The sequence below is a fragment of the Pinus tabuliformis genome, chromosome 6, assembly GCF_031772625.1.
Source record: "Pinus tabuliformis cultivar Carrire ecotype Pingquan chromosome 6, CPIR1, whole genome shotgun sequence".
NCBI classification, from domain to species: Eukaryota; Viridiplantae; Streptophyta; class Pinopsida; order Pinales; family Pinaceae; genus Pinus; species Pinus tabuliformis.
Window position 1 is genome coordinate 1,498,987,302 of NC_142292.1, and position 18,956 is coordinate 1,499,006,257.

An 18,956-nucleotide genomic window follows, 5' to 3' on the forward strand; every position below is an offset into this window, starting at 1 on the left:
CCATTGGATTCAGAGCAGGGAAGAAATGTAGGGAAACAACTTTATAAGCCTTGTTTTGCACAACTGGCAGGTGAAAAGGTGAAAAAAGACCTAAAAAATAAATGCTCTGCCTCCTTTTTGACCTTGTCACTGCGGATTTGACCAGTCTTGGGAGAATCAAGTTTTGGAGGGTCAAATCAAGTCCACTTGGAAAACTAAAGGTGCATATGGAAACTAGACAAGATAAGATTTCAAACACGCTATCCTGGGCTTAATTTGGACATCGGAAAGGCAAGAAAGAGTGGGTATGAAGATGGTGCTATGCATTTGACACATGCGATGCACGTTTGACACAGGCACTGTGCATTTGACCATTTTCTTAATTTTTCACTGTTTTTCTCTAAATTTGATTTTCCTCTTGGGAAACCAACTTTTGACTGATGCAATTGATCATGTAAATGTAATTATGGTATTTTTAGTATTGCCTAGGGTAAATAAATTAGGTAAATAGACTCTATGAGGTGTAATGAATCAGTTCATTGTAATTAGGGATGAGTCACTTTGTCCACACTACACTCTAGCTATCAGTTCAGATTTATGTGGAATTGCTCCTCCTCTCATGGATTCGACCCTTGATGGCTAGGAGGAGTTTGTTTAAGTCCTATATCTTGTATTTTTCAGTCTTTTCAAATGTTGGACTCAGTTGGATGCTGTTGGATTGATCAGAGACACTATTGTATCAGATTTTGGCCAGTATTAATAGATGAGCTGCAACTATTTCTTTGGGATACATGTGGTATGGATGCTTAGAAATGTTTTCTCTTTAAGATCATTTGTATGAATGTTTCGTATGCTCATAAGCCATTTTATGTCTATTATATGGTAATTTTCAAGTTGATAGGCAAAATACATGTTTGTTCATGCTCTATTTTGGGAAATTTATCATAGTTTGTCCATTTTCTTCAGTTTAGGAAGAATACATCTAATAGGCTCTTCCTAACGCCTCATCATTCTTAAACCACCTAAGTAAAGCACCTTTTAAGTGTTAAGCCTCCTACCTACCTTGCCCCTTTGAATGTCTGCAATCATATCTCATTTGCCATAACCTAGCTTCTTTGACCGAATACCCTCATCCAGCAATAACCCCACCGAATCAAATAAAAACAACCTCTGCACTTTATACCTAGCCTAAAACCCTAATTCATCTAGCCCTATTCGCTATGATTTTGTGGAGAGAGTCCTTTCCGACTTGGTAGGGCTAGCTACCAAGTTAAAATATTGGTATGTGGTCACCTCAGCTGGACTCTTCCTCAACCTTGGATATCAGAGGAGTGATAACATAATAGCGCCATTGTCGGGGAAAGAAAGGTTCATTTTCCCTGGGGGTATGACAAGTTTTCATTGGAATTTGATCCTTTGGATGATAGGACTAAGTTTCATAAAGGTTGATCCCATGATTGCAGTGTTGAGATTGTAGAGTTGGCTTCGAGGAGACAAACAAGACAAAATTCCACATCTTGATCCAGCTGAATCAGTTGAAGATATTCAAAGCTTGTTCAAAAAGAGAAGAATGTTACAGATCACAAGTCCAATCAAACCTCATTACATTGGTAAACTCTTGATTGTTACCAATTTAAATTTTTCTCTTGAAGACTTTCCTTTGCTGTGAAGTTTGAAGATATCTTTTTTCCGCTCAAGTCTGAAGTCTTTTACCTCACATAATATTTGACCCTGTTAAGATACTGGCTCTGAAAAGATATACCAGGTCAAACCCTGACCCAAATCCTCCTTCTCCGGTTGATGATCCTAAAATATTGTTAAGAAAACCTAAAGTCCCTTTCCCCAAGACTGAAAGAACAAAATTGGAAAGGACCACTTCCTTGCCAGATTAGATATTTAGTATTGAGGATATTCCTTTCAACATTAAATTTTAGTTATCGCTATTTCGTTCGAAGTCTGAATCTTGTCTTACAAAGGAAGTGTTTGATCCCATAAAGTTTGATTCATACTTACCCACCTCAAAATATTTGTTTAATCAACCTTCTGCTATTTCCCAATCTTCAAAACATGAGCATGAAGTTTGGTCTAATTTTGAGAAACTTCAAAGCCTAGCTAATGAATTACAAGTTATTGTAGAAAAATCCTACACATCCTGGAAGTGTATCTTCTGCCATACCCCCTACTGCACCTCCGAAAACATCCATATCACCACCTCCATCTTCATCTCAACTAAAACAACCCATTGTAGTTCCCATTCACCATCCCCCAACAGTCATGGCAAGATTTGCTCCCTTAGTATTACCTGGTCCGTAGGCAGCTTTACCTATGGCCAGAGACTTCCTCTTTTTGATGGCAGCCCGAGAGTCACAACACAACAACATATTGACAAGATGGCTGATTTCATTGACTTAGAGGAGGTTGATGATGACGATGCCAAAATGAGACTAATGGCTTAAAGTTTTTCTGGAGATCTGAAAAAATGGTTCCGTGGTTTGGAAGCGAGCTCCATTGGTACTCCTAAAAGGTTAAATGAGTTTTTCTTAGCCAGGTGTCAGGAAAAGAAGAATCCATTGCAAATATTGGCGGAATACAATACATTGAAAAGGAATTCTAACGAGACGGTTTAGGAGTTTACTATAAGGTCCAATCAGATTTACAATTCAATTCCTGATAACATGAAACCTCCACCTGATTTGGCACTTCAACATTAGCCAGATGCCTTTGATCTGGAGATGGCTTATCAACTAAGGGAAAAATATCCTGCAATTCTGGAAGAAATGTAGAATAATGCAATAAGTGTGGAAGCAAACGTTATGATTAAAAAGTCTCAGTTAAAACATGAGAAACTGGAAAAGAAAGTAATCATCAAAGAAGAACCTTCTTCTTCCACCAATCTTAAAATAGATGCACTAATCAGAACCATGGAGAGGATGGTCGACTGGATGATAAATTCAGATAGACTTCAGGAGCCACAAGATATAAATCCAAACTTTAGAAACCAATAGTGACTTTAGTACATGATAAAACAAACAGAGCAAAAAGATTCTGAAGCATCGACATCTCAGCAGCCAATTCGAACACCCTTATAGAAGAATTATACTCAAGGGTCATTTGATGATGAAACAGACCCGATTTTCGAGGAAAACCACTTCTTTAGGGAAGATTACCATCCCATTTTCTTGATTGAAAATGAGAAGTATGTCGAGAAGATGGAGGAACCTAAAGATGAAGACTACATACTAGAAATGACTATGCATTGGAAACCCAATCAGATGATTATCAAAGAGGATACTTGGATGCACTTAGCTCTCAGTAGAAGCAATATTCCTTGAGAAATAGAGATGTCCCAATCACTCCCATTCAGAAAAGGACATCACAGCAGAAGGATACTCAACCGAAGACAATTCCTCAAGAAAATCAAAGTAAAGGCAAAGAGTTTGCAGTAGCTAACCAAAGAAAAGTAAATCAGCCATCTACAAGTAGTCCAAACAAGGATCATGATAGTTAGAAGAAGGATCAGACACCAAGAGATCTTCCTGAGAAAAGAGACATCATCCAAAAATAGGTAGAAAAATCTAGCTCATTCAATTTAGAAACTAAAATTTCAAAGTTGAAAGTGTCAATCCCTCTTACCAAACTTGTCAAAAATAGCCATTACAAGTCTAATATAGTTAAAATGATGAAATTTGACCCTATGTTCGACATGGTTAATGTTGAAGAAGACCAGCCTGAATTGATTTTTGGTCCAACCATAGTTGGTCAGTTAGAAGATAGTGAGGTTCCTCCATTTTACTTGAGTTTAATAATCCATCAGTACATTCTTCATAACTCCATGCTTGACTCTGAAGCCTCCCATAATTTAATGCTCAAGGCCATCATGGAAAAGTTGGGTCTAGACATAACTCGTGAATACCATGACTTGTATTCTTTTGATTCTGGTAAGGTTTGTTGTCTTGGTCTAATAAAAGATTTGGTATTATACCTTGACCAAATCTCGACAAAGAATGTCTTAATGGATGTGGTGGTAGCTAATACACCACCATTGTTTGGTATGTTATTGTCAAGGTCATGGGGAGCAAAACTAAGAGGCACACTGTAGTTAGACTTCTCCTATGCCACTATTCCGGTTTTCGGGCAATTAACGAAATTGTACCGAGAACGAAAATGAAATTCATGATAACTAGCAAGGAGAAGCCCAATAATCATTCGATAGATGCTCTACATACAGACTTAGAGTCATTTATTTTATATAATGATAGTGGATTGAATGATGTAGATAGTCAGCTTGTGGAAATTAAATATGTACCAGAGATTTCCAATTGTATAAGGACAATATTAGATCAAGAAAAAGAAAAGACGCCAAATTCATTTGAACATCCATCCGATAAGGCAGAGAAAGGCTCAGAACAACCATCCAAGAAGGTAATGGAAAATTCAAAAAGCCATGAAGACAAAGTTTAGAAAGTTGACCAAAAGCAGAAAAAAGGTTTACAGCCCTTGGAAGAGGAGGATGGATTTTGGACCATGGACTTTGATGGTGCTCTTGGGAAATATGTAGCAGGTATTGGCATTTGGATTTGAAGTCCACATCATCAGCAAGGTGAGCTCCCTCAAAATGTTAGATTATGCTCATACAAGTTATCTTTAGATTGCACTAACAATGAGGCAGAGTACGAAGCGCTGATCACAGGTTTAAAGATCTTGAAAAGATTGGGTGCATGAAAAATTTCTATGTATGGTGATTCAGAACTAGTGATCAAGTAAGTTAAGGGTGAATATCAAGCTCACCATCCATGAATGAAAAAAATATAGAAATGTTGTTTTAGATGTTTTGAGGATATTTCCTAAATATACACTTTTAGTTGTACCAAGGAGTAAGAATCTCATGGCAGATTCATTAGCTACAGCTGCAAGCAATTTCAAAATCCCCATTTTTTTAAACAAGAAATTTGAGATTCATGTAAAGCATCGACCCTCTGTTCCTGACAACCTATGATATTGGCAAGTATTCTAGGATGACAAACAGGTGAATAAATTTATTCAGAGTGAAGGAGAGTTTGAGAATTGTTCTATGGATGAAGTTTACGACAAATATGATCAAGTCATTGAGGTAGCTCAAGTTGATATATTACAGCTGAAGGATACCAATATTTTGAAAGGTCTTATAAATTTAGAAGACTTGTTTGATCAGAATGATGTAGCAAGGAAGTCTACATTGGTTCACAGAGAAAGGGGTCGAAGATGTGAACATTGGAACAATAGACAAACCAAAAATGATCAAGTTGTCCAAATCATTATCTCTCGAGGTAAAAGAGAAATTTATTCATTTATTATCTGAATGTTTTGATGTTTTCGCGTGGGATTATGCAGACTTGAAGGAGTATGATAAAAAAATAATTCAGCATACCATCCCAATCAAGCTTGATCAAAATCCCTTTAGACAAAATATAAGAAGGATTAACCCAAGATTGCTGCCATCCACAGAGAAAGAAGTTAATAGACTTTTCAAGGTAGACATCATTTTTCCTATCAGATTTTTTGATTGGATATCAAATCTAGTTCTGGTGAGAAAGGAGACCGGGGAAATAAGGCTCTGCATAGACTTTAGAAACTTGAACAAAGTATCTCTGAAAGATAATTATCCACTTCCCAAAATGGATCGTATCCTTCAGAGAGTTGTTGGTGCTTCACGGCTGTCACTTTTGGATGGATACTCTGGTTACAATCAATTTTTAGTGCATGAAGATGATCAGGTGAAGACATCATTCACCACACCTTGGGGCACATTAAAATATTCAAAAGTTCCATTCGATCTCAAAAATGCAGGGGCCACTTTTCAGCGTGCCATGGACATAGCCTTTTCCAATGAAAAAGATATTTTCCTGGTTGTATACTTAGATGATGTAACATTGTTTTCACATTCAAATGATTTACATTTTCATCATTTAAGAGTCATTTTCAAGAAATGTAGATAGTTCAAAATCTCCCTCAATTCGAAGAAAATTTTGTTTGCTATGGAGGAAGGCAAAATTCTTAGCCACATCATCTCAAAGGACGACATCTGGATTGACCCTTCATGAGTAGAAGCCATTCAAAAAATTGATTTCCCTCGCATCAAGAAAGAAATCCAAGCATTCAATGGTAAGATGAATTTCTTACGCAGATTTATTCCTAATTTGGCTGAACATCTTAGAGAAATGACCAATATGTTGAAAAAGGATAATGATGTAAAGTGGTCTGAAGAAGCCCACAAGTCCTTTCATGCAGTAAAGCTTGCCTTAACCACTACCCATGTTTTAATCAGTCCTGATTACTCCAATGATTTTATTATATTCTCTTTTGCTTCTGAGCATACCATGGAAGCAATATTAATTTACAAAAAGGATAAAATCAAGATACCAATAACATTTTTCAGTCACAACATCAGGGATGTTTCCCTTAAGTACAACATCATTGAGAAATAGGCCTTAGATTTGGTAAATGCGTTGAAAGATTTCAGAGTTTACAATTTACATTTGCATACTCTTGCTTGTGTGCCTAATGCAACGGTAAAAGAAGTTCTTGTGTAGAATGACTCGGAAGGTAGAATAGGTAGATGGGTAGCAACATTATTAGAGTATGATCTTGAGATCAAGCTTACCAAGCTGGTCAAGGGTCAAGGCTTAGCCAAACTCATGGCTGAGTCAAATCTCCATGCTCTAGATATCAACCTTGTCGCAACATTATCCAACAATCAAGAAGAAGTAAATCTCATTCAGGTATCTGATATATTTATATCATCTCCATGATATTATGATATTATTTATGTTTTACAACATCTAAATCCCCCTCCAGGCATGTCTAAGGCTAAGAGCAAGTCATTGAAGTTGAAGGCTTCAAAAATATTGTATTATGGACAATGCACTTTATTGGAAGGATCCTAGAGGTATGTTGCTAAACTGTTTGATCAGAAATGAGTCTAAACTGATGTAATAAATGACTTCCACAAAGGAGATTGTGGGGGCCACTTGTACTGGAAGACCACTTCCAACAAAGTACTGAGAGCGGGTTACTATTGGCATACACTTTTCGCAGATACCTACAAAGCAGTGATGAGCTGTCATGAGTACCAAGTTTTCCAAGGTAAAAGAAAACTTCTTCCTTTGCCTCTACAACCTATTTTAGTTCATGCACCATTTTAGCAGTGGGGCATAGAATCCATAGGCGAGATCAACCCATCATCAACTGCACAAGACAAGTGGATATTGACAACTATAGACTACTTTACCAAGTGGATTGAAGCAATTACTACCAGGAAAGCAACAGATTCAGTTATCATTCAATTTTTAGAAACTAATATCTTGTCCCATTTTGGTTGTCCTAATAAGATCATCACAAAAAACGCGACAACATTCAAGTCTAAAAAGATGACTGAGTTTTGTGAAAAATATAACATTAATTTGGGACATTATACAACATACTATCCACAAGGAAATGGTTTGGCCGACAAAAAGAATTGGCATAAAACGCTGATCAATGCATTGTGGACAGATCGGGTGAGTAGTGAGAAATCTCTTGGCATTTCTCATTTTCAAATTGTGTATGGCGTAGATACTATCTTTCCTTCACCATTAACAGCCTTGGTCATGAAATTATTACAAGAAGCAGGAAGTGAAGAGAATTATATACAATGTCGGATCAATCAAATGATTCACCTACAAAAGACACGGGATGAGGTATTTCAAAATACCTCTAAGATCCATGATAGGATAAATAAAAAATATGATCGGAAAAAAAAGGAAGATGATTTCAAAATTGGAGATGTGGTGCTTCGTTGGGATGCCAAAAACGAAGACAAGGGTAAGCATGGTAAATTCGAAAATGTGTGGAAAGGCCCCTATTAGATTTCAGCTTTCCGAGGACAAAATGCTTTCTTGTTGGATGATATGAATGGAGAACCACGCTTAGGAGGACTAGTCAATGGTAGGCTCCTTAAGCACTATCTTTTTTGAAATCGGTCGGTTTCATTGTACATAACTGTTTAATTTTCTGCAAGTGTGAATTAGAGAATCATTGCAGTTTGGAGCTCGAAGTGAAGGCCATGGAGCTTCATTGATTTTCTGTTATTTTCAAAGTTCAGTTATAAGATAAGTAAGTAGTTTTGCATCAATTTGTGTTATTCAAGTTGTCAGAATTCAGTCATGCATTTCAGTTTGATTTTTTGACCGTATTGGTCCACATGGTTAGGCACTTGGTCTACAGTGTTCTTGAAACCTCCAAGGAGTTTCCATCCCCAAATAAGGTCGATGTTAGAGTCAGTATTTTCATACTACCATCAGTGATCAAAACTCCTCTTTTATATCATGTTAGGGTCCCATTCTGAAATTTTTGTCATTCCACCTAGGTCCTCATTCAAAAATTTATTCACTGATGGTAGCCCTAGTCAAAAACCTCACTCTCCCTCAAAAATATATACTTGTTGGCCCACCTTCATGCCTTATTGAGCATACATCAATTATGAAAGTTTATTTCATCATGTCTCTATGCCATTCAAGTCACCATGAAGTCTGCTCACTCAAGGTTTTCATTAGGTCTCTAGGTTTCATTTTTCAAGGTCCAATAAAACACCATTTCACTACATAAGGCTAGAAAAAGTATGAGAGTGAACACCAATAATATCCCTTTTTCATTTAAAGAGGATCTGCAAACATGTGAAGATGCTTTCCAAAGTTCTAATTTTGATCTCAAGTTTGATTTTCATCCCAAATTGTAATTTTATTCCAAAAACAGAGATGTATTTCTATTTTTTTTTATATTTATGTAATTTTATGTCATTATATGTAATAAGTAACTTTTCCCAAAGCTTCCAACTTAGTTCCACATGCCAACTGGACATTAAATGTCAAAACAAAAAGTGTCTACTCCAGCAATTGATCAATCTGTAAAGCAAAAGCACAAGGTAAAAGGGTATTAGTGCAATGTTTCAAAAGCACTTTCAAAACATTAGCAAATGGGTTTTAAATCAACAAATTCAAATGCTATCAAGTATTTAAAGCCTTCAAGACATCCATTTTCCCCTCATTTGCTCTTGTCATGGTCGAACAACCTCAACAAAGGAGAAATTTTCGAGTTTGACAGGTAAAACCAACAAAACAAAGTTTTCGTTGTGCGTTTGTGCATTACGTTGCACGTTTCAGTGTCACGCTATGCGTTTGACCAAGAGGGCATGTTTCTATTATACGCTATGTATTTCTGTTATATGTTGCGTGTTTGACTAGTGAAAGGGCACATTTCAGTTGAGCGCTACGCGTTTGACCAGGGTTTCTCTCCAGCCTCTAAAACCAAGTGCCATTGCCTCTGAAGCTTTAGTTCGGTTGTTCTCTTCCTCCAGCAAGTAAGTATCCCTGAAGTATACCCTTGTTTCATTTCACATCTCACAACTTCATGGTTAAGTCTCTTGAATGAAATTTTGAGTCTTCAAACCTGCAAACCCTAGTTTCATTCCCACACCTCTAATTTCACACCCTAATACTTCTATCCCTTTCCCATACCCCTATTAAACCCTTTCCCAACCCTCGTATCATTTCACTATCTCCCAAAGCCTTCCATTCCCAAAACCCTAAAACCCGTGGGCTCCCAAAACCCCTAACCTGTAATAAAATTCCCTATCCCAATCCCTTTACATTCCCACTCCCTGTTACTTCCCTTAAACTAGAAATCCCTTCCCTCATCTCCCCAAATTTCCTCACACCATTCCTAACTGCCTACACCTACATTCCACTATCATTTCATCTCCCTAGGGTTTTAAAATCAAGACACCATGTGAGAAGAATAAAATAGAAGTTCTAGTGAAGAGGAAAGAAATGGGAGGAAGTCAAACAAAGCAGGGAGAACCCTTAGATTTGAGCCAAGAAATACTAATGAAATCATGGCGTCTCCCATGAATGTCACATCTTTCAAACATCTAGGATGTTTTGAATTCTGTGAGAAAGCACAAAATGTCCAATATCATCCTATGTTGAGTAGATTTTTTATCTCCAATATCCATGACAACCAGGTAACCCTTGCTAGTGTCAATTTCATTGTATCCACTACCATCATATCATCTGCCCTTGGAATCCCAAATATTGCAAAGAAATAGTTTAAACAAGATGATTTGGAGAGACATTATTATGAGCCCTATATTAAACCTAGATACAAAAATGATAGAAAGTGAATGTTTCCTTTCTCTTACCTCCTGGATAGATATGTTCCCATGATGAAAATCATCATGAGATACTTTAATTGTGAAGGAAGGTTTTCCAGACTATATACCTGTCATATTTGGCTACTCATGCATTTCACAAGGGTTAAGATGCTCAACATACCTTATTATCTCTTCCGGAGCATTGATAAGATGGCCTACATTGCCCAAAAAAGAGATTATAAAGATCAAATGAATACTCTTTCATCATTCCTTCATTAAATTCATAGTCCTTCATCATCTCAAAGAGCTCAACATTGCATGGAGTACCTTCATAGCCAATCCGATATTTACTGATTCATATACTCAGAATGTTCAAAGTATCCCTTCATCATCTCACCCTTCCACCTCCCTTCCTCTATCTAAGCCCATAGATCATTCATCCTCATCTGATCAGTCACCCTCACCATCACCTCCATCATCACCATTTCATGAGAATATCCATTCACCCAACAGAGATGAAATGGAGAGAGCTGGAACAGAATGGATAGGTTGAGATCATCAAGCCCAAAGAGGCTAATTTGGGCATTTTTACACATATTTATCAGAGAGGCCACAGGCAGGTGTTTTCCCCACAAATTGTGGGAGGGGCCTTGCCTTCTTGATCACAAAGCAAGTACAGTAGGGAAAGGAAAAGATGACAAACACAAATATTCAACATGAGGAGGAAGACCTCCATGAGACAGAGCAGAAGTTTGTCTTGGTTGACCTAGGTGAGTATGATGACAGTGAGAGTACAAGAATTGTCATCAAATAAAAAGATGCACTCATCAGGGAGCTCCAGATCAACCTACAGAGGGAAAAATACATCATCTCATATTATGAGCAGGAAAATAAGCAGCTTGAGGCCAAACATGAGGTCATGGAGATTCAACTCATCAAAGCAAAGAAAGAAGAAATGAAAGCCAAGGGATTGCTTGATGAGGCCTATGACAGTTATAGTGAAATTGAAGAAGAGAAAGAAGCTGGAATAAGACCTAGAACTAGAGGGTTGAAAAGAGCTCTAGAACTAGAGAAACAAAAGGAGGCTGAGCTTGCTAATAAGCTCACATGGAATGAGAAATTTTCCATCTTAATTGATGTGAACCGAGAGCATTGGCTTGATAAGGTCAATCAACACTTAGAGAAGCTCCTAGACAAAGCCAATCAGCAAAATGAAATTCAGAGGAAGATGGCAAAACACTATGCCAACAGAGAAAGGAATGCAAGGGCAAAGCTCAAGGGTGCAAAGGCAAAATTTGAAGCCCTAACTCACCAAAAAGAGAAGGAGAAGATAGACATCCTTGCTGAAGCCTCACTCCATGCATAAAACACATTATCAACAATCATTTCACCAATTTTGAGAAGCTATATGGTAATTTTGAAGTTTTTGTGCTTTTCAAGTAATTATACATAATTTTTGACAACTAGAATGCCAAGGGTGCTACACTTTTGTTTGGGTCACTTTTTGGACAAAAGAAGACCACCATTGGATTCAGAGCAGGGAAGGCATGCATGAAAACAACTTTACAAGCCTTTTTTTGCACCACTGGTAGGTGAAAAGGTGAAAAAATACCTAAAACATCGATCCTTTGCCTCATTTTTGACCTTGACGTTGCGCGTTTGACTAGTCTTGGGAGAATCCATTTTTGGAGAGCCAAATCAAGTCTATTTTGCAAATTAAAGGTATATCTAGAAACTAGATAGGATAAAATTTCCAACGAGTTATCCTGGGCTCAATTTGGACACCAGGAAGGCAGGAAAAAGTGGGTCTGAAAATGGCGCTACGTGTTTGACCAATAGCGTAATTTTTCACTATTTTTCTCCAAATTTGATTTTCCTCTTGGGAAATCAAGTTTTTACCGATGCAATTGATCATTTAAATGTAATTATGGTATTTTTACTATTTCCTAGGGTTAATATATTAGGTAAATAGAATCTATGAGGTGTAATGAATCAGTTCATTCTAATTAGGGATGAGTCACTTTGACCACCCTACACTCTAGCTATCAATTCAGATTTTGGTGGAACTACTCCTCTTCTCATGATTCAACCCTTGATGGATAGGAGGAGCTTTTTTGAGGCCTATATATTGTATTTTTCAATATTTTCAAAGGTTGGACTCAATTGGACGCGGTTGGATTGATCACAGACACTATTGTATCAGATTTTGGCCAGTATTAAGAAATGAGTTGCAGCTATTTCTTTGGGATACATGTGGTATGGATGTTTAGCAATGTTTTCTCTTTTTGATCATTTGTATGAATGTTTTGTATGCTCATAAATCATTTTATGTCTACTATATGGTAATTTTAAAGTTGATAGGCAGAATACATGTTTGTTCATGCTCTGTTTTGGGAAATTTATCATAATTTATCCATTTTCATCAGTTTAGGAAGAATACATCTCATATGATCTTCCTCACTCCTCATCAGTTTTAAACCACCTCACTAAACCACCTTTGAAGTGCTGAGCCTCTTACCTACCTTGCCCCTTTGAATGGCTGCAATCATATCTCATTTTCCCCGACCTAGCTTTTTTGACCTAATACCCTCATCCATCAATAACCCCACTAAATCAAATCAAAATAACCTTTGCACATTATACCTAGCCTAAAACCCTAATTAATCCAACCCTCTTGGATGTGATTTTGTGGAGAGAGCCCTCTTCAGTTTGGTAGGGCTAGCTACCAAGTCAAAAGGTTGTTCTGTGGTTATCTCAGCTGGACTCTTCCTCAACGTTGGAGATTTGGAGGAGTGATAACAATCCCCTCTTTTGAATCTCTTCCAATCATTAATGGAAATCCATCCAGATTTCTATGATCCAATTGAACTTCAGTTGGAAAGGACATTTCAAGTGAAGGTAAATATAAATAAGTTTTTTCTCGTAAATATATTAGTAATAAATGTACATTCTGCATTCAGATTTAGTTCGGTTAGTTTAATTATATTTATATTTGTGTTACTAATGTTTGATGTGTACATACATGCAATAATTAAAATGAGGGAATGGTTACATTGGAAGTATGATTATACCTACTCATGTTTCCTTCCATCCAATTAGAAATAGGAATAGACTAATTTAGATTAGATTTCTTTTCTGTTTTCATTTATTTTATTATTCCAGATTTTTAATAAGCAAGTAATGAATTCGAGTTTTTTGCATCCTCGTTCATTTGCTAGCAAAGTGACAATATTTGAAATTATTATATAGTTGGATCATACACACTTGTGAAATCACTTGATTGTCTTGTAAAACTTCATCACATTGATCATGTATGAGGAAATTCCAAAGAATTGCTATGGCTTGTAAATCTCCAATTCACGAGTATCTCTAAAAGGCTCACTTTCACCACCCTTGTCTTCCAATGTAAATTTGAGGTGGATGCAATTTGAAAATTAATTAACTAGAATTTTAGATTTAATAAGTAGATGATCTTGAACATGTGCGAATTTTTAGAAAAATATGGGACAACTTAAAGATTCATGAGGTAAACTTACAGTCCAGATTCTTCCAGGTATGCATTTTATAGGTTCATATTCATCTATTGTTTGTTTTCTTTTTCATAGTTTATTACTTATTTATGTTTTGATCTTTTTGCAGGTCTTCATTGGCTTGATTTTGGAGACTTGAGATAAGTAAGCAACCAACCATTTCTAAATCTGCGACATGTTCAGGGAAGTATTCGTTGTTTCGTCATAATTTGAGGATTCTTTAATTTTGCTTCTATTTAAAGCCCTAATAGGACTTTAATACAGTATCAGAAGAGTCATATCAGAGCATTATAATATCGTAACTCTCTTCATTCAAAATTTCTGATAAAATTATTCTTTGATCTAATATTTCCGATAATTAATATAAATATTAAAGGGTTTTTTGTTAAAAGGCCAAGTTGAGCTAAGTCCTTCTTTATGAATATAATAATAAAAGGTCTAACTGCACACAATTTCCATGTAGCATTATCATAGCTTCCTAATATGGGAACATTTCATATGAGCATCAATCAAAGTACTCTAATATCTCGATATGCCGATCCTCGGATATCTCTTTTCACCGATCATCTGATATATGACATCTTCGATCCTCTGATATCCTTATATCGTTGATCCCTAATATCCCGATCCATCAATCTCTATTATCCTTTCCCGCTCATCCTCTAATAGATTACTTAACCGATACTCCGATGTCCATACATATCTGATTCTCCGATCACCGATATTCCCAATCCTCCAATCTTTGATAAACTTCCCGCTATCCATATCCAAACTTTTATATTAGGACCTCTGATCAGCTCTTACTGTTTCACACCCTCGATATCAAATCTCTATTACAAGACCTCTGATATCCCTTCTTGCTCATATTTTTATCCATTACAAAATAAAATTCTATCAGAAGGTAAGAATATTGCATTTTTCAAAGATACAACCATAATATTTCTCTGATATTTTTTTTTCCAATACGCTCATGTGTGCAGACCCACGTGAATTCATGTTTTTTTTACTTAGAAATATGAGTCAATAATCATATTCTACCTCTCTGATGCAGCTAAAATGAAACTCTTACATTCTTTATTGTTGAGATTTTCTACGAACAAAAGAATATTCACACAAAATGCTTGCAGCAAATGATATTATCCATGATTTTATCTATGCCTATTCCAAATATTACAATTTCCAAGGTGAGTTGAATCATTGCATCACAATTGTCAATTTTTTTCGATTTAGTCATATCTCTTTCTTTCGAAGGGACTCAGAGCCTCTAAATTGGTGAATTTTTGAATATCAATCCACTATTTTTCATTTTTTCCAATATCTTCCTTGGAATTACATATTTGTTGGCTTATTGAACTCTTGAGTTTGTATTATATCGGAAGAATTTAAAAAGAATTTTGAGATATTAGCTCTTTGAGATGCACATTTCCTTTTCCTTCACTATCATGTCCATTATACTCAGTAAAGGAAATGACCCCTATTTCATTGTCTTCACTGGAATTTTGTGGTCTCTGAGTTTTGTATGTTGATTTTGGCTTCAGAAAAGGTTTTCAAGATCTTTGACACCTGATTTTATTCTCGTATTTATTAAATCTCGAACTCCTCTCCACAGAAGCTTATTTACAGGTAAATGTAAGTGCTATTGTATCAATTTTACAAAACTTTAAATTATCTCATTATTGGAATGAAAGTCATCACAACTAATCTATAATCTCTTACGAAACATTTAACTCTGATACATGAATGGTTGATGTGCTAGAAAGGAAAAATTCCCACATTATACATTTTAAAAGCATTCGTTATCGGGCATGATCAACGATGTAAGTTTTGTTTGTGAAAGTTACAAAAAAAATTATTCCAAGTTCTTTCCTCCCTTTAATATTCTAAATACCAGAACTTCTTATATTAGAGGTGAAATTTAATTAAACTTCTGAAAATAAATGTTTCCGAAAATATTATGAAGCAAAGTCTTTATTTATCGAATTTTATTCGTTAATATTTCTGGAAAACTTGAGCTCTTACCATTCACTGTGATTCTCTCAGAAACTCGTAACTTTAGAATATCGGGTAATGAATCTTCGTAAGTCTCTCATCAATTCATTTTGATCTTTCACTATGTTCACATGAAGTCTTATTTTATTATCTTTGTATATATATATGATACTTTCATGTTATCATGGTGGTCGAAATATTGGATGTGTTTCAATCATAATTTCATCAAATCCAAGTAACTATTCATCTAGATCAATTTGTAGCTTTAGGGATATGTATTCTTCATAGTATGTGCACATGAGCCTCTTTTAATCTTCTCAGCAATCTGCTTCGTTGATAAGGAATTTGGAATAGGTAAAGGTAATGGACCATGGTTAGTTCATATTTCAATTCTCTTTTATTTTTTTTTTTGATATATCGCTCCATACTTATCATATAAAGATTCAAGTCCTCTTCATATACATAATTGCTACATTATTTGAATTTTGAATCAATTTCAATATTTTGGGGTTGATATAAATAAAATGGAAAAAGAAAAGAAAACAATCATCGCTGTGATTCATGAAGAAGCATCGCTTCATTCTCATTTCTGATGGATTTGGTTTATTTCTGATTCCTTGAACAAAAAAAATTGTTTTCTTCTAGTTTACTACTTGCCTTAGTTAGATTTAATAAATAATTATTTAGGGTCAATGAGATTTAAAAAAAAAATGGCTCCTCCATGATTTTGATTCTAATTAAAAGAAGAAGCTATCTTTTATTGGAGAAAATGATATCTCTCAGGTAAGATTAAACGAAATTCTCAAATGGTCAGTTTCATACACTCAATTTCATTCATTTTCTTAGTTTTGGTTTTAGTTTTGTTTTTAGTCTTTGCTAATCTTAGACTATGTTTTTGTAGCTCTCCATAAACTTTTCACACCTATACCAAATTAGACTTCTCCTTTGTTCGGTTTTCTTTCAAGTTTTGTGAGAAACAATAATGGTCCTCATCAAATAAGCTAAACTAGGGATTTTGCTGAACCTTTAGTCTATTTATTGAGCATTACTTTTATCATAAAATGGTTAATATGATTTTATGTAGGTTTTTCTTTGAAAAAAGAAAATTTCTAGCAGACAAAAATTTCTCATTTAGCTTATTTCCTGTCAACACTACTATTCACCCTTTCCATTTTGAGAGCCTCATTTCTTAGAACTCTACAAGATAGAATTTTAAAATCTCAACATAAAAAGAAACGTACACATGCTTATCTTCTTTTAATCTTTTGTTGAGACAGTTGTATAGTTAAAACTTGTTGGAGTTGTTTCTTTAAATTTGGAATTTTCTTTCAACTGTCGTTTCCTTCATTTTTTACATTTTTAGAGTTTGTTGACTTCTTTTTCTTACTTCAGTTTGGATTTCTTTTCCTTTTTCTTTGGATTTTGGTTTGATTTTGGTGACTCTGCCATAATTCATATGGAAGGTATTTTTCTCACTCAACAATAGTTGGCATATATAGGAAATCTCTATGCTATCTATTTCAATGAATTTTATTTATCATTAAAGGTACATCTTTATGGAACTATAAGTTCTCTTGCTTTAAATCTTTTTCATCGAGGAACATACATCCTTGATAAGTGATAGGGTTTACCTTTTCAAGGAACTCATCTAAGTTCAAGTCAATGAATCCCTCCCACTCATCCACTTTATAAAAACCCTAATGGATAGTTGCACGGAAAGATTTTGGAGTCAACATTATGAAAGTGATTCGGATTTAAATAGGAATGCAACAAATTACAGAGATAACCATATACACAAAGATGCAGCGGAAATAATACTTCATTTCATTAATGGAAAATATTGAAATATGCTTACAACCAGAAATAGAAATAAACCAGCTAGGGCGATGGTAGCTTATCTCTGAGAAGAGATGTGGTGGCTACATGCCTCTGAACTGTGTTACAATGAGGCTTGAAGGCCTATTTATTGTTGAGAAACAATGGAAAACCCTTAACATTCCAAAACCTAACCCTAGGAGATGAAACGCCAAACTGTGGGCCCCGTTTGGGTAAATTGGTACATCAACTTCCCGGGGTCGTAACTTTGGCATACGATCTCCATTTGACACGTACAATAGCTCATTAGAAAGATCTATCCGAGCACTACCACTTTGGGAAGGGCAACATCAGTCCATGGACCCATGTTGCCCCCAGATTTACCAAAAAACGTCGTTTAGGGCCTCAAAACGGCTCCAGAAGTTCAGGACCCGAAAAACTGCTAAAAATAGTAAGTTGTGCTACAATTAAGGAAACTGAAAATGCTGAGAGAAACAATGGTGGGAGTCCAGGTGGACTTGGCAGGTGGCCACCAATATCCACCTGGATCATTCCTCGCCCCTTAGGAAGCAATGGTCCCCATTGCGTTGAGTTCCTCCATGAGATGAGGAAACTTTTGCTGAACTTGTTCCCTGGTGAGCCACTTGCCCTGCTGAAGAAGTTGGCCTGCTTTGACAACTCGATACAGTTGGATATTCTGTTGGCGAGTGTTATTGATCTGTGTGTCCATGATCCGATCAGTTGCAGCTTGTTCCATGCAATCTGGATTTAATTCTGTGGGTTTGAGCTGTTCTGCAATGTCGGATGTGTCTAGCAATGGTGGAAAGTATGGCCGAAGGCGGTCCACATTGAACACTGGGTGCAAGCCAAGGAATGGGGGAATGCTGAGCTCAAATGCATTGTCTCCCATAGCCTTAGTAATGGTGTAAGGACCATATCGGAGTGGTCTCAATTTCCGATAGGCTCCAGTAAGGCGTTCCTTTTGTAAATACAACCAGACTTTGTCACCCACCTGAAACTTGTGTGGCACCTGATGTTGATTATGTCGCTGCTTGTACTTGGCATTTGATTTCTCAAGAATGTCATGGACCTGCTGGCGAATATGTTGGATGCGCTCAATGAAGCTGGTGGCCTTATCTGTTTCAGACTGGACATGAGCTGAATTTATGTGAGTAGCTGCAAGTGGCATGGCCACATCAATGGGGCATAGTGGCTGGAATCCCAAACCCACCTAAAAAGGGCTATGGCCAGTGGAGATGTGAAGAGCTCGGTTATAGCTGTGCTGAACATAGGGGAGGCTCTTGTCCCATGTGCATGGATGCTTTGAGTTATACATGCGCAGAATGTGCACAATCATCCTATTGACAACCTCTGTCTGGCCATCAGTTTGAGGATGGAAGGTTGTGGACTTCATAAGTTTGGTGTCCAGCATTGACCAGAGACTGGACCAAAATGTGCTGAGAAACTGACTGTCCCGA